This window comes from Tasmannia lanceolata, unplaced genomic scaffold (genome assembly GCF_043159265.1).
Source record: "Tasmannia lanceolata isolate RefF3 unplaced genomic scaffold, GAP_Taslan_0.1 ptg000109l, whole genome shotgun sequence".
NCBI lineage: Eukaryota > Viridiplantae > Streptophyta > Magnoliopsida > Canellales > Winteraceae > Tasmannia > Tasmannia lanceolata.
This window is the reverse complement of record NW_027518786.1, coordinates 348,361-373,052: the sequence shown is the minus strand read 5'-3', so window position 1 is coordinate 373,052 and position 24,692 is coordinate 348,361.

The following is a 24,692-nucleotide window of genomic DNA, read 5'->3' as shown; positions in this document are numbered from 1 at the left end:
CTTGAAAGCTTGATGCACAATGTAGTTCCCTTGAGTGCTCTCTATAATATGTTGCAAATGAAAGCCCTAAATCCAAACTCAAATGATTTGCAAGTTGCAAGGCAAGTTTGGTAGAGAAGAAAAACAAAGTCTCAAGCTAAAGGGGTTTGCAAATTCTTTGAGAGCTTAAGGATGTTTTTCAAATTGTTCAAGAGAGGAAGTTAATCCTCTTGAATGTGTATTTATAGCCCTTAGAAAAGATATGACCGTTTGGGGGTGTAAATATCAAAAACCAATTTTTAATTTGAAAACCAACGGCTCTTTTCTGAGCTATCGCGACGTTCTCGGAGTTCTGAGAAATTCTCGTAGCTCCGAGAAATTCTCGGAGTTCCGAGAGAACGGCTACAAGATGACAAATGCTACTGGATCATTTCTCGGAGTTTCGAGAAAAATTCTTCGAGTTCCGAGAGAATGGCCAGAAGTTGGAAAATACAACTGGACCATTTCTCGGAGCTCCGAGAAACCTAAATTAAGCAGATTTTTCTGTTTTTGTTGCTATTTGACTTTGGGCTTTTGGAACTCAATTCTTATGATCATTTGGAATACATTTGAAAGATTTTGCCTTGACTTAGAAATCAAAGAGAGAGGATGTACAACAAATCTAAATACGGTTACGCTCCTCTTTGGTCTTGGTCTTCATAGATCTTCTATGGTGTGCTTGCATTGCTTGAGTGTGTTGAGGTGAGCTCCGCATTGATTGTTCTTCCAAGGTGAGTTGTCTCATGTGGTCTCTAGCTCTTTTGACTCTTTTGTGATACATCTTCAAGCATGACCAAGTGATGTGATGGTTCCTTCTATGATCACCCTACCTGATCACAACACTTCAAGGCAAATTGATTAGTATTCAAGAACATAATCAATTATGTTTAGAATCATCAAAACAAGATAGGAGAGTAGACCCTTGGGCTTACACCTCATCTTCCTTGGACAGCCCTATCTAGTGTAATTTGACTACTTTTTTTACACTATGGGGGGTGGTCCAAGTAACAAATGGGGTTCCAAAAATAAAGTGACATATTTTGCATCCCCCTTTCACTCCCTGGATAACCCTTTTAGTGTATATATTAATATATAATATATATATTTAAATATATTAAATTCTTAACGAGCCTTAACGAGCCGAGCCGAGCCGAGCCTGGCCTAAATTGGGCTCGGCTCGGCCCGTTAAGGATTCGAGCCGACCTTTTTTCGAGCCAAGCTCGAGCCGAGCTTCCGAGCCAAAATTGACACCCTTATGTGGAAATATTCTAAAGAGCGCAACGAATCTACAATGTGGCCTGCCTATTGGATGGCTTGGATCATCTGAAGGAAATAATTAGGAAGGCACGGCCAATTCGGACCATGGCACATTCAAATTTGAACGGTACGGATCACCATATAGAAATCATTTAGGAGGGCGCTACTAAATCGCATTGTGACCCATCATTTGGGTGGTTTGGATAGTCCCAAGAGAATGCTTTTGAAGGGCCAGTATAGGTAATTCACTGATTTCATTTGGAAAGGGATTTTGGAAGTGGTGTTAAGAGAAAAAGAGGAATGGCAATTGGACGATCAAGATGATCCTTAAACAGGATATATTAGGTATTGGAATCCGAAGTTGTCTTTGTTTTTTTAGTCGCTGTCCTCAAATATATAAAAAAGAGAGAGAGTTGCTATTCTCAGGGCGATGAAATCATCGAACACATTTCTCTTCTAAATATAAGAGTTGCCAAGGATGGTAGGATAGTGCAATTTCTCTTTTATCCTTGCAGGGGCAGCAAATAGGTGAATGTGTGACAATTGGATGTGGTCTTGCTTTTCTATTATAAACAAGGATATTAAGGTCTTTTTGGCCCTTGCAATCTACCAGATGTGGCTTTACAAAGATAATCAACGGATGGTGTTTTGTTAATACTCTATGTCAAGCTTGCTTTGAAAATGGGGAGGATGCCTACTCAAATTGGAAAGTTGCTATGGTCAATATGCCACTTGGAAGAGGGATTAATTTATTTCTAAACAATCAAATCATGGCCCACTCTCTTTGAGGCAAGCATGTCACGTAGGATTCCCCTCTTTGAAGGAAAGAAGTTTATATGAGACTTCCTTTTTGGTAATCAATGCTTTTTCTATCCCAAAATAAAATGACAATAAGCTGCTATCCATGGTAACCAAGGGAGTTGTGGCAACAATAGATCCTTCATCCCTCGTCCTCACACTTTCTCTTGAAATTTTTTTAGCAACATTCTATCCTTGATTGTTTTAGGAAATTGATATCTTTTGGAAAATTAGCATTCTACAATTTTGAAAAGTGGAGTCACCTAATTGTCACTGATAGAAATTTCGGCAACTTTAGATTTCTAAAGGAAGGCAAGCATCAAAAAAAGAAAACCCAATTCACCTAATTGTCACTGATAGAAATTCCTGTAGATTTCATTTGTTTTGATGGCTCAAAAATTCGTTTAAATAATACCCGGAAATAGAATTTTGATGGTTCTAAAAATCGTTCATATAACAAAACCATTCAAAACTGATTGAAATTTAGTCCTCAGTAGATTTTTAATGTTTAAATATCATACAAAAAGATTCAAAAGATTGGGAGTTTTTTTATTATTTTTACTGGAATTGTTTTGATAAAATCACCGATTTTCATGTATATGAAGGACATATCATTAAGCAAACTGTTTAAAAGCTGAAATTTGGACCAGAATTAACTGACCAGTCAGAATCATATTGTGAATTTCTCGGGAATTTTGGACATATTTTAATATTTGTTATTGATTTTTAATTGCTCTGCCCATAACATAAATATATCTGTTAAAAATAGTAAATTATCGAAATAATGTCTGAGAAGTTTCTCATAATTTTTTATTTGTCAAAGAATGTTTTAGTAAAAATTTGGTTGGATTTGAAATTCATTGGCTGTATATTTTAGTGTAATGTCCTCAATCTGACCCGAAAGTGGAAAATCAATTAAATATCGAATTTCAATCTTTAAAATCATGAAAAATTCAAGCCGAATATATTTTTCAAGAACACATTATATCCTAAAGTTTCTGGAACAGATAACTTAATTAGCTATAGGCTTTTTTGTAAAATCATTAATCTGATCCAATTGTGATAAATTCATTTAAAAATCCAAATTAATTCAAAGCACCTTAAAAATTTTCAGAGAACTCTAACTTTTCATCATGTATTCCATCACTAAGCCATCTGAAACAGAAATCTTATGAGTAATAGATTTCCTTTGTAAAATAACATGCTAGGATAGTTTAGATGCCGAGATCATAACCATAATCGTATACTAATTGCGATCGATCCAGCATAATTGGAGTGCGTAAATTATAGTATGTTATTGGCTCCAAGGTCCACTGTCCACGGAAAGCCTGAGGAATATGCCAGGCAATAAGATACTATAACTTACGTGATAAATTATACAAGGGTTGAGAGCACGATTCCCTTCCATAGTTGCGATTCGAGGCTGAAACTTTCGAACCATAGAGCCTTTGGTATTCCTTAGATGTTTAGGAATCGAAAATCCTTGAAATCGAAAATCATAAAGTTCAACAAATTGAACTAGCTCACTTCATGTCTTTGGAACCGTTGGATTACGGCTTCGCATCGTAGGAACCTTTAGGGCCTCTTAGGAACACTTACGTCACGTTGTGTCCTAAGTTTTAGGGAGTCCTAGAGTTGGGAGTCCAGCCTCATCACGACTGATTGCTATTATTAGCAATTGAGTCATAGATCTAGTTATACTACTTATCCCTTTTTCCCATAGGACAAGCGTAGTTACCTAGGATGTAGGTTAACCTGCATTAGTCTAAGGGATGTTTTGCACTTAGCTAGGACCATGTAGCATCTTAGATGAAGTCCTAGGATAATAAGATCTTCAGCTTAAACTAAATTATTTCTCTTAAAACTGTTGAAACAGTCAATCCAGTCCAGATTGGTGTCTTAAATGAGTTAGGCATAAGTAGCTTAGTTTGAGTGCACCGAACTACGTCGAGTCTGATCCCAGTGAGGCTTGGGTACGTAGGCAGCTTGGATGCTTGATGGCATACCAATCACGAGTCGGCCTCGCACACAAATGATGGGGATTTGTATATTAGTTTTTTCAAAAATTTTAATTAAATTAAATAAATATATAGGATTTCCCCCAAATTAGAATTTTAGGAGAATATTCACTTAGATTGAATCCAAACAAATCAAGAAAATCAAGATACACATTAGGGATTACATTGAAATTAGATTATAGGATGCATGTCATATAGTTCGCACATTAATAACGAGTTAAATGAGCCATTTAAAAGAAATTCAAAAGAGTTAACTTTTGGAATTGAAGACCGATTATCGGGCAGGAATGGTGTATGTGGTAGTAACTCCCCATACCTTCCATTCTCGTAACCAGGTAACGAGTCTAGATTTCTGGTCAATTATGGGTCCTAGATCCCTCATCTAGGTGGCCACTCTGTCACTCTCTTTTGCGTGGAATTCGGATTACCTTAGTGATCCCAAGTTCATGGAAAAGATGAATTAAATCACACCTTGCTAGGTTCGGCAGCTTACCCATGCCCTTATGGGTACTTGGTTGCACGTTTGTTTGCACCCTATGGCTTGGTTGCTGCCTGCTTGGTTGGGTAATTAAAATCAATAATAAAAAACACACGCCATTCGCATGGGTACGAGAGACCAAGAGAGAGGAAGACGGCTCCCGGGCCATTCCCCTCTCTCGGGATCGGGTCCCACAGTTTGGCGACTCTGCTGGGGACCACCTAACTTCATTAAAACTTCAAAGGATATCTCATTTGAATTTAATTTAACTGGCTCATAAAACACTCTATCTTATATCTTATACTTGTTAGATTAGTTTGTATGTTTTATTTTCTCATCACATTTTACTCAAATTTAATCTAACAAAACATGAAGGCATCATAGATTGCGCAAACATATTGCACACACTTACATCACTTGCATCTAAACCCTTGCATCTCACATGCACATACGTCCTATTTTAGGCACCCGGAGTGTTATCTAGCATGGTTGACTGGGATTTCATCACCTGATGCCTCTGTGCTAGAGAAGCATTCCACTCTTAGCCTAGTACCTTTATGGTGCGTAAACGGATCTCTTGTTCACGTAGTGATACGCCGGACACTGGTACAGTATATTGAGCACGGATTCGTGCTAAGGAAACTCTTGGCCTTACCCCTAGATTACCCCACACATGCATGTAGTATACGAACACACGTGCATCAGTTATGTAGGACTAGCTTAGGATATCCTACCCATTTGTGTCTAGATTAGGCCGTAGTCCATCTTCCAATGGCTACGATCGGTCCTTAGGTACAAAAACAAAGTCATGAGTCGAGATCCTCTCTCCACTCCGCTAGATTAGGATTAGGGTTTGATGCCTTTAGGTAACACTGTTAAAATGTACGAAGATTAAAAAACTTTCCCTTTGGGATTAGGATATAAATCCCATCTTTCCTAAGATCTCATAGGATTAGTCATTCTTGATCTACCCGTTGAAAGTAATCTTATGTAATTTCATCTAATCTTTTGATCAGGTGTCTTTCATTCATACGATTCGATCATGTCTTCATACTTTCTTTAAACTGGCAGGAACTTGTCCCAATCTCATGTTTATGTAATCTTGATCCTTCTTGTATTCCTTCTCTTGGCGTACAAGCACCATGTCTACTCGTAAAATTCTTGATTGGATCTGTGGTACATTAAAGGAATCACACATCTATGCCATAAGTGAGCAAGAGAAAAATCTCTTCCGCTACATGGCAACCATTGAGCTCGATTGGGGATTACTCTATGCCACATCAGAGTGTTGGGATCCCGATCATCATGTCTTCCGTTTTGGCAACCAAGAAATGTGTCCCACTTTTGAAGAATGGTGTGCCTTGTTGGAATATCCTGTGGATAGCCCTCTAGTAAAGCCTTCCTGTGTGCCGGATTATCATCATTTATTCCTTCGCTTAATGAATAATCCAGATGAATCCATGGACTCTTTCATAAAAGGCCAAGAAGTGTCCATGCAACAGCTGATCGACACTTACCCTCCTATTGGACACATTGGCGCTGTTGATATTCAAAAGGCCAGACATTGCACTTTGAGATTCTGCTCCTTTGCTAGGTTCCTCATTGTCCAGCCTTCTAGCTTCGCGTCAGCTGTTCTTTTAGATCTCGTTGATCAAATGGATCGTGGCGCCAATCCAATCACTACTATACTTGCAGAAACCTTCAATGGATTGGATGATATGGCTCGTCTTTGTGCCAGCTCAGGTCCAGGCTCTTACGTTCGCTCTTTCGTTGGGTCCTTCTCAGGATGTCCTGCATTACTCGAGGTGTGGTTATGCCACAAGCTAAAAATCGCAGCTCCTGTACATTTCGATCATACGTTGTACACCTTCAGCGAATGGCGTCATGATGTTTTCTTCGATCATAAAAGCGATTGGGCTGATTGGTTAAGTTCTCACCCACAAAATCAGATTTGTTGGCAAATTCCTAGAATCCAATAAGCTGTCTTCAACACTGCAGAGGCCAATTACATTCGCCTTCTTGGTCTCAAAAAGACTTCCTTCTATGTTCCTGCCAGAATTCTGTGTCAGTATGGAAGGGAGCAATCTATTGTGCCTCCCCTTCGTCATTTTTATCCGCCTGAGGATCTCAAGCCCAAGATTGTCAGAACCGTTTCATCTGCTTGGGATCTCAAAATCATCAAACCTTTAAAGGAGTCAGTTGAGGAAGATTATCATCCGAAGAAGAAGTCTATAAAGAATGTTTAGTTACATGTTTAATCTTATCAGTTTATCTTTGAAAGAGTGAACCATGTACTCAAGCTTTAATGATTGATCAATAAAGTCCATCTTTCTCTTTCATTATCTTCGTCTATGCGTGAATCATCGTCTATTTTTCTCTGTGATTTTAAAATATGTCTTTCAAATATTTCAGGGAAGTGACACCAAAGCTAAGCCTACTACTCCTTGGGTTCGGATTTCTTCACGATTGGAGAGGAAATCTGTCTCTCTGCCACCTTCTCTGAGAACCCCAGCATCTCCTCCTTTCTCATCCTCATCCTCGCCAATGGCAGAAAACCAAGATAATCTTCCACCTGTTGCTGTTACCGATACTCTCGCCTTAATTCTCCAGCAACTTCAAGAGCTCAAAGAGGAGAACCGAGTTCTCAAGGCCCAGCTTTCCGAGAAGTTGGCGCCATCGTCTTCCAAAGATAAAGGGCCTATGCACCATACAGCTACTTCAGCAGCACCTGTCCAGCCAGTGTTCGTCCCTATCCCGGATAAAACCGAAGAAGAGTTGGAAAAAGAACAGTATAGCGAAGGTCACAGTAAGCCTTCTTAGTCAGCGGTTGATAAGACTGTTATGGAGAAATTAGAAGGACTTACCAGGAAAGTTCAAGACATCCAGATTCAGGACCAGGGTGGTTTCAACCCAAGTGATTTTACATTGTTTCCTGAAATCCGTCTCCCTGCCAATTTTCAAATGCCGGATTTCGATAAATATGACGGCGTTGGTTGTCCCGTCACTCACTTGCAGATGTTTACCATTTTGTGTCAGCCTCAAGGCTTATCTCCTGAGCAAATGGCCCACTATTCCTCGTTTCGCTGACTAAAGTAGCTAGGAGATGGTTCATGGTCCTAGACAAAACCCATTATAGGACATGGAAGGACATTGGCGAACAATTCATCAAGCAATTCAAGTATGATGATGGGACAGAAATCACTAGAAATGATTTAGAGAGAACCAAGCAAGACTCGAAGGAATCTTTTCTAACCTTTGTGAAAAGATGGAAGAGACTAGCACCCCAAATGATGGAGCGCCCTTCTGAGGAAGAGCAGGTCCAAATAATTATGAAGAGTATTTCCCCCTGATGGGGCACAAATACGGCTACGCTCCCAGATATCGCCATGTGTCATCCATGCACGAGCAGAGCCCAACCATCATGAAGAGTGGCGTTGGAAAACGACAAAGATCACACATTCATGACACGTGTCGCCCTCTCGCCGTCCAGACCTCATCATCGCAAATTATGAAAGGAAATGGCCATGCGCGCCGGCAAGACAGAGGGACGGCCCAATCCTGCAAAGGAAGGTTTTCCCTCCATAATGATGAAAAGAGCCGCGCACCTCCCTTTAAAAGGAGAGGGAGGTTGGCCCTGCAAAGGGGGGAGAGGGAAAAAGAGAGGGAAAAAGAAAAGAAAAAGGAAAAGAAAGAGGAAAGGACGAGGGAACCGATTCCCCGCTCCGCCACACCGAAAAAGAGGCGAGGCAACAACAGAGGAGGCTAGGAGCTCGATCCTATTCTCCCTGCTAGTCCCCTCCGACCCACTCACTCACACACCCAGAAAAGAGCCCGCGTGCTGCCCCTGGTAACCCTGATCGAAACTCCCTTCCCCCTCTCGCTGTTCTTTATATTGATTGGTCGAAGGATCTGACTTGGGTGTCAAATTGGTCGTCCGGGACCCACCCCGGACCCTCTGACCCCCTTTGTTTGTGATTGCAGACCCCGCGGAGGCCCTCTACCGACCGCGCGATCGCAGACCCGGATTTCAAATCGCTAAGTAAATAATCACTATTGAGGTTTCTAAACCATGCGTAGAGCTGTGTTCTCCTCAAAATATCTTGGTTGCAGTTTTATCTTGTTGAAATTCTATGTTTGCTTTTGAAATATCATCTGCACGATTAATATTTGTGTTGAAGTTCTTCCTCTAGGACAAGCTTAAAAGTTCTGGCAAGGCTGGGCTATAAAGTCCTAGGCTGAGATCAAAAGCCCTCTTCGAGGCTAAGCATCGCCGAAAAAGACCCCTCCGAGGCACGACATCAACGAAACTCGGATCCCACCTTATGCGGTCGGAGATACCGAGGCACGACATCAACGGAGCCCGGATCCCACCTTATGCGGTCGGAGATACCGAGGCAGAACATCAACGAAACTCGGATCCCACCTTATGCGGTCGGAGATACCGAGGCACGACATCAACGGAGCCCAGATCCCACCTTATACGGTCGGAGATACCAGGGCACGACATCAACGGAGCCCGGATCCCACCTCATACGGTCGGAGGTAACGAGGCACGACACGAACGGAACCCCAGTCCCTCGAAGCCGGAACATGGACAACCTCCAAGAGCTTTACCAGTAAAAAGGAAGGAGCCACGTGTATCTCCATTTTTCGGGTCCACGATGAATAAAGGGCCGGAAAAAAGACAGGGAGTGAGACAGAGGTAGCATCGAGGCTGATCCCCCCGAGAATACCCTAAAACGCTCCCCATGAAAAAAAAAAAAAAAACCTCCCCTTAAAGGGCAGGCGGAACCCATTAACCCCGAGCTGATCACTCGAGGGGAAGATAGTCCTTCCACAAATAAGACACCCCACTGGGGTGCACTAGATACATCCTCACCAAACAAATTGGAATTCAATACCAAAAAAGGCTCGGACCTCAGGACAAGGGCCCGGCCTTACTACTACAACTCCACCAGATGGAAAATACCAAGTACGGTGGGAAATGCTCAGAACCCAGCACAAGAGTCCGGCATGGCCACTACAATTCCACCAGATGGAAAATACCAAGTACGGTGGGAAAGGCTCAGAACCCAGCACAAGGATCTGGCAGGGCCACTACAATTCCACCAGATGGAAAATACCAAGTACGGTGGGAAAGGCTCAGAACCCAGCACAAGGGTCTGGCAGGGCCACCACAATTCCACCAGATGAAAAATACCAAGTACGATGGGAAAGGCTCAGAACCCAGCACAAGGATCCGGCAGGGCCACTACAATTCCACCAAATGGAAAATACCAAGTACGGTGGGAAAGGCTCGGAACCCAGCACAAGGGTCCGGCATCACTACTACGATTCCACTAGATGGAAAAAGAGCCTGGATGAGCAAAAATGGCTCAGACCTCAAGACAAAGGTCCAGCCACCCTACTACCATTCCACTTAGATGGAAACAGAGACCGGTCAAGCAAAAAAGGCTCGGACCTCAGGACAAGGGCCCGGCATTCCCACTACAATTCCACCAAATGAAAAATACCAAGTACGGTGGGAAAGGCTCAGAACCCAGCACAAGGGTCCGGTCACCCTACGGTTATTCCACTTAGATGGAGAAAAGGCCCATCGAGAAAGAACTGCTGAATGTAGCAGCACGCCCCTTCGCCTTCCCAGATTCCCATTAATACCCTCGTCACTAAATTCTTTGACCAGACAAAGGAACTTACTCCCATGGTCCATTTAATGGACCAAAGGAGTAGGGGGGTATTATGATAGGGAGAAAATACGGTAGGATCGTCAGAGCCCGCCACGTGTCACCCTTATACCAAAAGAGTGGCAAGTTTTTACCATGTTTGCCACTTGTCGTAGTGCTTGCCATGCATTAACATGTATGCCATGTGTCCAAAGTAAAAAGGGAATTTATTTAGTTTTTCCCCAAGACTTGACTTTATACTTTTTTTATCATAATTAGATTCTTTTGGTATAAGGCTGACACGTGGCGGGCTCTGACGGTCCTACCGTATTTTCTCCCTATCACCCCCGAACTCCAGTATCACATGTCTCTACAGTATTATCTAGATTTCAAATATTTCATCGTGGTAGGCACCCAAATAGAGGAGGCTATGGCTCAAGGTGTATTCAACCGTAGCAACCCAAACACCAGAGATTTCAAAAAGTCCCCTCTAGCCCAAGTTAGTAATATTTCTCATTCCAATGCTCAGTCATCTAGGTCTCAGGAACCTCTAGTGATGGACTATGCCCAACCCGCAGCTGCACCTCGACAACGAACCCAGGTAGAATTTACCTCTCTTCCTATTCCACCTTCAGAGGTACTTAAGCAGTGTCTTGCCTCAGGTCGCATAATCCTACCCGCCATCCGGACTCCCCCCAATCCTCTACCTGCAAATTGGCGAGCTGATGAACACTGTAAGTATCACAGGGGTCCTGGTCATCTTACTGACAACTGCATTGCCTTGAAATTTAGGATTCAGAAACTCATTGATGACAAAGGCATTGCATTCCAGCCAAGACCCAATGTTACCCAAAACCCGTTACCCTGTCATGCCAATCCTCCTGGTGCCATTAATGCCATAACCATAGGAGATTCTGAGTTTGACCCTCTTACCCTCATCTGTGCCTTAGAACCCGTTTATGAACCTCAAATCATCTTCTGTGATGAGTCATACCTAAGAGAGTCTGTATCTCCCTTGGTGATCACCTATGAGCCACAAGTTCCGCAAGTTATTACTTATGACGAGCCAGAGCTAGATGAGGTCAGACATGTTACTAGGGGAGGAAGGATCTTCAAACCTGCCGAACTGAGAGTCGAAAATCCAAGGGCATTGGCTCGAGGAGAAGAGCCGCAATATGTGAAAGGCCCAGATGATGAGGTTGTGCAACAGTTGAAGAAAACTCAGGCTGTTATATTTGTTTGAGGATTATTGATAGCATCAAAGAAACACAGGGAAGCCGTGTTAAAAGAATTGAATACTACACAGGTGTCTTCGGAAATATCACCAGAACAATTGACAGAAGTTGTTGCTCTCACACAAGCTGCCATAGTCATTAGCTTCTCAAATCAAGAGTTGCCTCCTTAAGTTCGGAATCATGCTAGAGCTCTTCATGTCACCATTGTCTGTAAAGGCAAGAAAGTACCATCAGAGTTAGTAGATAACGGATCTGCGTTGAATGTGTGTCCGTTGAGAACTGCCATTACCTTGGGTTTCGGTCCCACTGATTTTGCCGAATCAACCCTCGGGATCCTCGCATATGACAACACCCGCATAAATGTAGTTGGGGTCCTTACCACCAAGATTGTTGTAGGTGGTCAAGAATTTGAAGTTGAGTTTCAAGTTATTGACATCAAGGCCTCGTTTAATATGCTTCTGGGACGTCCCTGGTTGCATAAGGAAGGTGTTGTTGCTTCAACCCTTCATCAAAAATTGAAGTTCATCAAAGATGGAAAGTTATCACTGTCAGAGGTGACGAAGAGCCAGAAATAGGACAAATAACAAGGGAAACTCTGATTCTCCCAGTTGCAAAAGCAGAAGACTGCAACTTGAATGGTTTTGCGTTTGACGTTGCTGCTATCTCCTATGAAGATGCCTCTCATGAGGAGTTGTGTTTACCTTTTTCCATCAGTCCTGTGGTTGCCAAGATAATGAGAAAAATGAATTAATTTCCTGGCATGAGTTTGGGCAGTGATCCGAGCAAGGTGTCTCACTGGCGCCCAATCGAAGCAAACCATGGAAATTTTGGTCTTGGATATATACCTATTGAGGAAGAGGAAGAAGCCATGAAAAAATTATTAAAATTGAGGGAAGAAATCCGCCGCACCGAAGGGGTACTCCCAATGGCTCTATACTCCTTATCGATGAATGGACACTTTGTTAGGGAAGGCGAGACTTCACCATACTATGGGTTTTCTGAACCATGGTATGACTCGGTGACAGGAATCAAGATACTTGGTTTTGAAATATTTAGTGGCCTTGCTCTCCCAGAAACAGAACCGCCGGTGCATTGTGTTGAGAAAACTGTTGAGGACTGGTTAGTCTACCTTGAGCCAGATATGTTGGAGTCCTTATTTCAAGAGGATGAGCCTGATGTTGCTTGGCAGGAGTTGCCAGTTTTAGACCATTCTGAAGGACAAGAAGAGACAGACCGTGAAGATGTGCTAGTAGCGGTTATTCAGAGCGATGCTACTTTTATTGAACCTCAGAGTCAGATTGCACCTGCAACAGAAAATCTTTCAAACTGGAGTTCTAATATTTTTCCTACTTATCTTATTGCTAAGTCGAGTCGAGTCAAGACGGTTAAGTCCGTGTCAGTGCCTAGTCCAGGCAAGTCATTTTTCGATTTTATTTATAATGTGAATCCTGAGCCTGTTCAGGATGAGTCTAATGATGATGATGTAATTTCTTTCAAGTCAATGAAATTCGATTCTCAGTACGTCTCTGTGTTTGCTTCTGACTTTAATAATGATAACACTCCCTCCTCAGATGAGGAAGAAGGGATCGACGAAACTCCCCTTGAGTTGCAGCATATGCTCAAACAAGAGGAGGAGCGCCGAGCCCAGCCTCTTAAAGATGAAGTCAAAATTATAAACATCGGAACAGAAGATTTAATACAGGAAATACGAATTGGAAATACTTTATCTCCTGAAGAGCGCGACAAATTAATAAACCTACTTAGGGAATATAAAGAAGTCTTTGCCTGGTCCTACAAAGATATGCCCGGGTTGAGTGAAGACATCGTCCAACACAAGCTACCTTTATTACCGAGAATTAAACCTAAAAAGCAGAAACTAAGGCGAATGAAGCCCGAGTGGATCTTGAAAATAGAGGAAGAAATTACTAAGCAGTTGACTGCTGGGTTTCTACAAGTAGTGGAATATCCAGAATGAGTTGCAAACATAGTGCCTGTACCAAAGAAAGATGGGAAGGTGAGAATGTGTGTAGATTTCAGGGATTTGAACAAGGCAAGTCCAAAAGATGATTTTCCTCTACCACATATCGATATCCTGGTAGACAATATGGCCGGGAATAAATTATTATATTTCATGGATGGTTTCTCCGGTTACAATCAAATTAAGATGGCACCCGAGGACATAACTAAGACCTCGTTCATTACACAATGGGGGACCTATTGCTATCGGGTAATGCCATTTGGTCTTAAGAATGCCGGTGTGACACACCAAAGAGCAGCTACAGCCTTACTCCATGACATAATACACAGGGAAGTTGAAGTCTATGTCGATGATATGATTGTGAAAGCCAAAGAAACGAGCGATCATATCCCGAATCTCAAAAAGTTCTTTGAAAGAATACTCAAGTATCAGTTGCGTCTGAATCCGAGCAAGTGTGTATTCGGGGTTACATCCGGTAAATTGCTGGGGTTTATGGTGAGCCAAAAGGGCATAGAGGTAGATCCTCAGAAGATTAAGGCTATCCAGGAGATGCCGCCGCCTAAAACCGAGAAGGAAATTCGAGGATTCCTAGGAAGGATACAGTTCCTAAGACGATTCATTGCTCATCTTACATCAACTTGCGAACCTATCTTTAAGCTCTTAAAGAAAAATGCTTCCAAAGAATGGACAGAGGAATGTCAACAGGCCTTTGAGAAGATAAAACAAAGTTTGTCTGAACCACAGATATTAGCACCAGTAATACCGGGGCACCCATTGTTGCTTTACTTGTCAGTCACAGAAACCACCATGGGTTGTATGTTAGCACAACAAGATCCAGAAACCAAGCATGAAAAGGCTATATATTATCTTAGCAAGAAGATGTTGGAGTATGAACAGAAGTACATTGTCCTAGAAAAAACCTGTTTAGCCTTGGTTTGGGCTACTCAGCGACTCAGACATTACCTTTTATCACATAAGGTCCTGCTTTTGTCAAGGATGGATCCTCTGAAGTATCTCTTTGAAAAACCAGCCCTGACAGGCAGGACTGCCAGATGGTTATTATTGTTGTCTGAGTTTGACATCACCCATGTAACCCAAAAATCAGTAAAGGGTCGAGCCATTGCTGAACAATTGGCAGAAGCACCTCGAGAAGAAAGTCAGCCCTGCAAGCCGATGTTCCCAGATGAAGAGATCATGATGATAGAAGATGAATATCCGGAAACTGGTTGGACCCTCTATTTTGATGGTGCAGCAAACCAAACAGGGCAAGGAGTAGGGGCATTGCTTGTGTCACCTCGAAATGAGCATGTTCCCCTTGCCGTTAAGTTACAATTTAATTGCACCAACAATATGGCAGAGTATGAACCATGCATTGTTGGACTTGAGGCCGCATTGGCCTTAGGCATAGAGGATCTTGACGTATATGGAGATTCAAAGTTAATCATTTGCCAAACTCAGGGAGAGTGGAGAACCAGAGAAGAAAAGCTACAGCCATATCATGAATACTTGGATGTTCTTGTTCAACAATTCCGGTGCATCACTTTCAGTTATTTACCAATGTTGAAGAATAGATTCGTCGATGCCTTAGCGACGTTAGCTTCTATGATTGACATACCTCACAATATGAAGACCCATCACGGTTCAGGAGCAATGGGCTCCTATATGTTGATGCTATAGAAATACCTGCAAGATGTCCCGATGATAAGCCATGGTATACGGACATAAGAACTACATCTTAGGCCAGGGGCATCCCGATGAGGCTTCGAATAAAGAAATAAGGACTTTGCAGAGATTGGCAGCTAATTTTGTCATTTGTGGAGGAGAGTTATATCGACGGTCTTTCGATGGAATTCAACTTTTATGTGTCACTGAAGATCAAGCAGAAGAAATTCTCGCAGATGTGCATGAAGGGGTGTGTGGGCCTCATATGAATGGAAAGATGTTGGCAAAGAAGATTTTACGCTTGGGATATTATTGGCCGACATTGGAGGCAGATTGTCATGCATTTGTCAAGAAGTGCTATAAATGTCAGATACATGCGAATCTTATCCATGTACCACCCGCCGAATTGCATTCTCTTACCTCTCCTTGGCCGTTTTCGGTGTGGGGAATTGATATTATTGGTAAGATTTCTCCTAAGTCGTCCAATGGTCACGAGTACATACTCGTTGCGATTGACTACTTCACCAAGTGGGTTGAGGCCGCTTCTTACGCAAAGCTTAGGTCCGCATCAGTTGCTAAATTCATACGCACCAATATCATATGCAGATATGGAATTCCCCATGAACTTATCTCAGATAATGGATCTCATTTCAAGAAGGAAGTAATCACTCTTTGCCAAGAGTTCAAGATTAAGCATCATAAATCCTCACCTTATCGACCACAAACAAATGGAGCAGTAGAAGCTGCAAACAAAAATGTCGAGGCTATCATTAGCAAAATGTCAGAAACTTATAAGGATTTGTCGAATAAGTTACTGTATGCCTTGTGGGCTTACAGAACATCAATTAGAACTTCAATTGGGGCAACCCCTTACTCTCTTGTTTATGAGATGGCGGCAGTGCTACCTGTTGAGATCTGTGTACCTTCGCTCCGAGTGTTAACTGAGGCTAAGTTGCCAAAAAATGAATGGGTAGATGCCAGATATAAAGAGTTGAACATGCTAGATGAGAAGAGATTAAAGGCGCTTTACCATGTGTAGGGTTACCAGCGTAGAATAGCCCAGGCTTTTAATAAAAAGGTCAAGATTAGAGATCTAGAAGAAGGCAATCTTGTTCTGAAAGAGAACCGAGCACCAGTGTTTGACCCAAGGGGCAAGTTCAAACCTAATTGGTCAGGACCATACATGGTGGACCAAATCTTACCCGGAAAAGCCGTCAAGCTCCGTATTTTAAATGGAGAAATATTACCAGAACCAACAAACCTTGATCAACTCAAGAGGTTCTATGCTTGAACACCAGAAGGCCGTCTTTTGGCCGAATAAATCCCAAATTCATAACCGAAGCTAAAAAAATATATAACCTTTTGCGAACCCTTTTGAGCCTAAGCAATATTTTCCTTCGAAAACCCATCAAACTAGGGGCATTCACCCTGAACTACACATGACCTGATCCCTACACTGGGGTACGTAGGCAGCTCGGTCAAACCGAGTTCGATTGTTTGAAAAGAAAAATTCAATCATTCCAAAAAGAAGTTGAAAAGAAAAAAAAAGAAAAAGAAGAAAAAAAAAGAAAAAGAAAAAAAATTGAGTGAAAAGAAAATAGTAGAAAAATTAAAATACCTTCAAACTAGGGGCATACGCCCTGAACTACGCACGACTTGATTCCTACCCTGGGATACGTAGGCAACCTGTTCACAGGTTCGGTCGAAATTTTTGCAAAACCTTATGCCATTCTTTGAAAAGCCCTACCTCACCTATAAAGTCCTTTTGGTGTTCAAGTAAAAAAAAAATGAAAAAAAAAGAAAAAAGAGAAAAAAGAAATGGAGCTTGAAGATCCGCTAGATTGAAAACCTGAAAAGGCGATCTAGGCAAAATTTAGGATCATTCCCCTGCTAAGTTGAAAACTTGAAAGGGCGGCTTAGGCAAAAGTTAAGGGGGTGGCCTGCTGAGTCGAAAACCTGAAAAGGCGATTCCGGCAAAAGTTAAGGCCAAGCGGTCCGCCAAGTCAAAAATTCAAAAAGGGAGACTTGGTCGTGGTAAGATTGGGTTCACGTCAGAAGAATTACATTGATCTCTAAAATCACAGTAGGTTAGGAAAAGCTAATAACCCGAAACTAAGGGCATTAATTTCTAGCAATCAGAAGGTTGATAGAAAAATACATACTGTTTTAAATAATAAGTGAAGATGTCTATCAATAGAGAAAAATTCTGTAAAAGAGGCTAACCCTAACCCAAAAGAAAATACTGAGAAGTCAGAAGCATCACAGGATTACTTGAGTAATATTTCTTACTTCGTCATTTTATTGCAAGTACATGTGATTTTTAATTGTTTAGAAAAAAATATTTTATGAATTCTATTTTAAGAATTGTTGTAGGGTGCAATCACTCTGAAGACAGGTTCATTAACAGGTTCTGAGAAACTTGGAAAAGGCAAGACTGTCATGAATGACGAAAAATCTTTGAAGAATGATCTCTGGTCAATTAATAGAAGAAAGTTAGAATGTCTCAAGCTGGGGTAGGTTGCTAATGAAGTGACATCTCATATTCAAGCCTTGAAAGTCCTTTATTACATGGTGTTATTAAATCCTTTGCTTCCAAAGTTATTAAATGGAGATTTCGATTTCCTTTTTTCTGATAATCTCTGTCGAAACTCAAATTATCATATCTCTCTGAGTCCATTTGAAAATGGTCTGTTCTCTTTGAGCATCATACAAATGTGATGTCTCATTTCCTTAAAATCAATATAAATACAGTATTTCATTCTCTCTGAGTCCATTAAAAAATGGTCTCTTATTCTCTTTGAGCATCATACAAATGTGATGTCTCATTTCCTTGGAATCCGTAAAAATACGGTATTTCATTCTCTCTGAGTCCATTCCAAAATGGTCTCTTATTCTCTTCGAGTCCATACGACTATGGTCTCTCATCCCTTTTGAGCCTGTATAAATATGGTATCTCGCCCATTTGAAAATTATCTCTCATTCTCTTTGGGCCCGTACGACTACGGTATCCCATTTCCTTTGAGCCTGTACAACTACGGTGTCTCATTCCCTTCGAGTCCATATGACTATGGTCTCTTATTTCCTCTGGGCCTGTACAACTACAGTGTCCCATTCCGATTGGGCCCGTACGATTACGGTGTCCCATTTCCTTTGCGCCTGTACAACTACGGTGTGTCATTCTCTTCGAGTCCATACAACTATGGTCTCTTATTCTCTTGGAGCATCATACAAATATGATCTCTCATTTCCTTGAAATCCATAAAAATATGGTATTTCATTCTCTTCGAGTCCATATAACTATGGTCTCTTATTCTCTTTGAGAATCATACAAATATGATGTCTTATTTCCTTAGAATTTGTATAAATATGGTATCTCATTCTTTCCAAGTCCATACGAATATGGTATCTGATCTCTCTTGAGCCCGTATAAATACGATATCTCATTCTTGTGGAGTCCATTTTGAAGATGGTCTCTAATTCTTTCCGAGCCCACTTGAAAGTGGTATCTCATTTCCTTTGAACCCATACAAATATGGTATCACATTTTATCTGAGCCGTTCGGAAATGATGCTTCGTTTTCTTTTAAAAAATCTTTCGAAAGTCATCTATTATTCTCTCTGAAATCATTTGAAAATGGCATCTCATTTCCTTTGAAACCGTTCAAAAATGGTATTCCTTTCCCTCCGAAATCCATTCAAAAATGGTATCCCATTCCTTCATTGTCCGTTCGAAAACGGCGCCGCATCATAATCATCTTTTGTTCTGGATTGCACGATTTTTGCACCCAGAGTGAATCCGATTCTCCGTTATTCTGAACTACCACCTCGTGGTGTTTAAAGTAAATGATCGTTGATAGCATTCTAATTCTAGGACTTCATCTAAGGTTTTGCATTAGAAAGCATTTAGAATTTAGGTTTTATGTTGTCTAGAGAGTCCTTTGTTGGCAAAATGCTGCGCAAAATGATGTTGTCACTTTTGCTTTGGTATTTAATAACTATGTCATCTCTACCAAAGAGGGGCATCTGTAGACACCCCCATTTTGTTCCGCTTTAATCAACAAAGAAGTTCGTGTTTTCCTATCGGTTTTTCAGTGTTTTCCCTTTCCGTGTCCGCCTCTTCCGTTTTCTCCATCTTTTCGGTTATTTCCACCATGCTTTGCATTTTTCCGTTTGGTGTTGAGAGGGGTTATTCACAAGAATCTAAACCAGAGAGAATTTAAACTTATTTGGTGGGCCTGCATCAAACATTTTGATTAAATTTGGATCCAGTCAGTGTACCCCGCATCGTTGATTTTTTAATTTATTTTGATCCAATGAATAGGATCGTTTTTTATGGAGGACTTATATGTGTTTTGGTCATATATGCAATGGGGTTCGCAAGTGTCGGTTTGGATTATTCCGTGAAAAAATGATTTGTGGGAGCACAACCCGTTTATGCCGTGGCTAATAAAGCGGATCATTCAGATCATTTTATAGAGGAAATGTGCAAGGCATGCCAAATTCAAGTAGTGACTCATCATTTGGACGGTTCAAGATAGTCCAATGGAGGGGATTTAGAGGTACAAGTTGGTGCTGCCGCGGCCCCATCAATTTGATAGCTGGAATTAGCCCATGGAAATGTTCTAAAGAGCGCAACGAATCTACAATGTGGCCTACCTATTGGATGGCTTGGATCATCTGAAGGAAATAATTAGGAAGGCAAGGCCAATTCGGACCATGGCACATTCAAATTTGAACGGTAGGGATCACCATATAGAAATGATTTAGGAGTGCGCTACTAAATCACATTGTGACCCATCATTTGGGTGATTTGGATAGTCCCAAGAGAATGCTTTTGAAGGGCCAATATAGGTAATCACTGATTTCATTTGGAAAGGGATTTTGGAAGTGGTGTTAAGAGAAAAAGAGGAATGGCATTTGGACGATCAAGATGATGCTTAAACAGGATATATTAGGTATTGGAATCCGAAGTTGTCTTTGTTTTTTTAGTCGATGTCCTCAAATATATAAAAGAGAGAGAGAGTTGCTATTCTTAGGGCGATGAAATCATCGAACACATTTCTCTTTTAAATATAAGAGTTGCCAAGGATGGTAGGATAGTGCAATTTCTCTTTTATCCTTGCAGGGGCAGCAAATAGGTGAATGTGTGACAATTGGATGTGGTGTTGCTTTTCTATTATAAACAAGGATATTAAGGTCTTTTTGGTCCTTGCAATCTACTAGATGTGGCTTTACAAAGATAAGCAACGGATGGTGTTTTGTTAATACTCTATGTCAAGCTTGCTTTGAAAATGGGGAGGATGCCTACTCAAATTGGAAAGTTGCTATGGTCAATATGCCACTTGGGAGAGGGAATAATTTATTTCTAAACAATCAGATCATGGCCCACTCTCTTTGAGGCAAGCATGTCACGTAGGATTCCCCTCTTTTAAGGAAAGAAGTTTATATGAGACTTTTTTTTTGGTAATCAATGCTTTTTCTCTCCCAAAATAAAATGACAATAAGCTGCTATCCATGGTAACCAAGAGAGTTGTGGCAACAATAGATCTTTCATCCCTCGTCCTCACACTTTCTCTTGAACTTTTTTTAGCAACATTCTATCCTTGATTGTTTTGGGAAGTTGATATCTTTTGGAAAATTAGCATTCTACAATTTTGAAAAGTGGATTCACCTAATTGTCACTAATAGAAATTTCGGCAACTTTTGATTTTTAAAGGAAGGCAAGCATAAAAAAAAAGAAAACCCAATACTCTTTCTTTTTATTAAAAATGGCAAGTCAGCCCTCTCGCTAGAAAAGATAAAGAACAGCCTTCTCCTTCATTGGAGGGAGATCTCTTGTTATTGGTAGCACCACCTTCGTCAAGATTCCAACCGAACAGTACTCTATCGCTTCTTGGTACCCGTATTCCATACCCAGAAACAATACTCAAAACTCATACATTTTTATTGATAAAAGCTAATTTATCCCTCTCAAGTCTTGTGTTCGAACTACCAAGTGTGACAAAATTTCTCTTGTTGAGTCATTATTCCCACTAAAAAAATCTTACTGCAGAATCTTTGAGAGCGAAATCTCCTGGTAATCAAAAACCCATATAGGCACTTGGTGATTAAAATCTTGGCGACCAACGTGGTTATTAGTTAGATCTACATTGGACAATCCTTCTTTCATTCGGCCAAGCTCTCTTCTAGTGAAGCAAGCCCTCTTTCATCGCCTCTCGGATATACGTCAAGGTGGCTTACACGTGACAATTCTGGGGTTTTTTTCTATTGCGTAAAAAAGGGTACGACAAAGCGTATACCTCGGATTTACGCACCCTAGAGACAAGGAACGTGATCAATGGTAGGATCCTCCATTTTTTATAATATCAAAAGTAGAAAAGCATGTTTAGGGCCATTGCTTCTTTGTTTTCTTCATGATTTTTGTAAAAGCAACCAAGCATGATCTAATATGATTTTGGTGGGTCAGTTTATTTGATTATCGATTTTGGTAAAAAAGGAACCATTATATGAGAAAATTGGGTGTTTAACTGATTTGGATGTCTAGTGGCTTTTGAATCATTTTTACAAAGTGAGTGTTTTAAAACCAAGGGTTTTTCGTGTAGCTATGTTTTCTGAGTCTTAATGTGGTTAAAATAGCACCAAAAATCTAAAAATTCCTGTAGATTTCATTTGTTTTGATGGCTCAAAAATTGGTTTAAATAATACCCTGAAATAGGATTTTGATGGTTCTAAAATCGGTCATATAACAAAACCATTCAAAACTGATTGAAATTTGGTCCTCAATAGATTTTTAATGTTTAAATATCATACAAAAAGTTTCAAAAGATTTGGAGTTTTTTTATTATTTTTACTGGAATTGTTTTGATAAAATCACTGATTTCCATATATATGAAGGACATATCATTAAACGAACTGTTTAAAAGCTGAAATTTGGTAGCAAGATGAACTAACCAGTCAGAATCATATTGTAAATTTCTTGGGAATTTTGGACATATTTTAATATTTGTTATTGATTTCTAATTGCTCTAACCAGAACATAAATATATCTGTTAAAAATAGTAAATTATCGAAATAATGTCTGACAAGTTTCTCATAATTGTGTATTCGTCCAAGAATGTTTTAGTAAAAATTTGGTTTGATTTAGAATTCGTTGGCTGTATATTTTAGTGTAATGTCATCAATCTGACCCGAAAGTGGAAAATCAATTAAAAACTGAATTTCAATCTTTAAAATCATGAAAAATTCAAGCAGAATATATTTTTCAAGAACACATTATATTCTGATGTTTCTGGAACAGATAACTTAATTAGCTATAGGCTTCTTTGTAAAATCATTAATCTGATCCAATTGTGATAAATTCATTTAAAAATCCAAATTAATTCAAAGCACCTTGAAAATTTTCAGAGAACTCTAACTTTTTGTCATGTATTCAATCAGTAAGCCATCTTAGGAGTAATAGATTTCCTTTGTAAAATAACATGCTAGGATAGTTTAGAGGCCGAGATCGTAACCATAATCGTATACTAATTGCGATCGATCCAGCATAATTGGAGTGCGTAAATTATAGTATGTTATTGGCTCCGAGGTCCACTGTCCACGGAAAGCCTGAGAAATATGCCAGGCAATAAGATACTATAACTTACGTGCTAAATTATACAAGGGTTGAGAGCACGATTCCCTTCCATGGATGCGATTCGAGGCCGAAACTTTCGAACCATAGAGACTTTGGTATTCCTTAGATGTTTAGGAATCGAAAATCCTTGAAATTGAAAATCATCAAGTTCAACAAATTGAACTAGCTCACTTCATGTCTTTGGAACCGTTGGATTACGGCTTCGCATCGTAGGAACCTTTAGGGCCTCTTAGAAACACTTACGTCACATTGTGTCCTAAGTTTTAGGGAGTCCTAGAGTTAGGAGTCCAGCCTCATCACGACCGATTGCTATTATTAGCAATTGAGTTATAGATCTAGTTACACTACTTATCCTTTTTTCCCATAGGACAAGCCTAGTTACCTAGGATGTAGGTTGACCTGCATTAGTCTAAGGGATGTCTTCCACTTAGCTAGGACCATGTAGAATCTTAGATAAAGTCCTAGGATAATAAGATCTTTAACTTGAACTAAATAATTTCTCTTAAAATTGTTGAAACAGTCAATCCAGTCTAGATCGGTGTCTTATATGAGTTAGGCATAAGTATCTTAGTTTAAGTGCACTGAACTACGTCGACTCTGATCCCAGTGAGGCTTGGGTACGTAGGCAGCTTGGATGCTTGATGGCATACCAATCACGAGTCGGCCTCCCACACAAATGATGGGGTTTTGTATATTAGTTTTTTCTAAATTCTTAATTAAATTAAATAAATATATAGGATTTCCCCCAAGTTAGAATTTTAGGAGAATATTCACTTAGATTGAATCCAAACAAATCAAGAAAATCAAGATACACATTAGGGAATACATTGAAATTAGACTCTAGGATGCATGTCATATAGTTCGCACATTAATAAAGAGTTAAATGAGCCATTTAAAAGAAATTCAAAAGAGTTAACATTTGGAATTGAAGACCGATTATCGGGCAGGAATGGTGCATGTGTTGGTAAATCCCCATACCTTCCATTCTCGTAACCAGGTAACGAGTCTAGATTTTTGGTCAATTATGGGTCCTAGATCCCTCATCTAGGTGGCGACTCTGTCACTCTCTTTTGGGTGGAATTCAGATTACCTTAGTGATCCCAAGTTCACGGAAAAGATGAATTAAATCACACCTTGCTAGGCTCGGCAGCTTACCCCTGCCCAAATGGGTACTGGGTTGCACATTTGTTTGCACCCTATGGCTTGGTTGCTGTCTGCTTGGTTGGGTAATTAAAACCAATAATAAAAAGCACACGCCATTCGCGTTGGTACGAGAGACCAAGAGAGAGGAAGACGTCTCGTGGCCCATTCCTCTCTCGCGGGATCGGGTCCCACAGTATGTCTTCTTTCAGACTAGGATTATTTTCTTATTTGATTACTCACATGTTTAGTTGTAGCTCTCACGTGCTTAGCTGTAGCTCTTTACTATTGCTGATTATTACTTTTGCTATCATCTACTGGCATTTGCTCATTGTACAGGTTTGTCTCTTTAGCTATAGTTATGCATGCATTTGTTTACCGCTTTCTTAGATGTGATGAGGTAGGATTAGATGTGATATGTGGAGACAGGTAGCAGGGTTATTTGGCATTGGATTGGCTCTAGTCTTCTCCGCCTCCCTGAGAGATGGTGGATTCAAGTGCTCATTCTGATGACAGACGATACTGATACCTACTCCTTTTAGGCATAGATATTAGATGTGATGTGTGGCCACCATCTCCAGGAATGTCTAAAACATAGATGCTTTATAAAGTTTCTAAAATAAAAAACTTTCTGTTTTTTCATTCTCCATCCTTCATCAACGAAATCTAAGATACACTATCATCTCATCATTATCTCAAAACTTGGCTAAAAGCTCAGTCACACCATCTCTAGGGTTTACTAAATCTAAAAGATTGATGTTTTATAAAGTTTCAAAAGTAAGAAACTTTCCATTTTTTCAATCTCCATCCTTC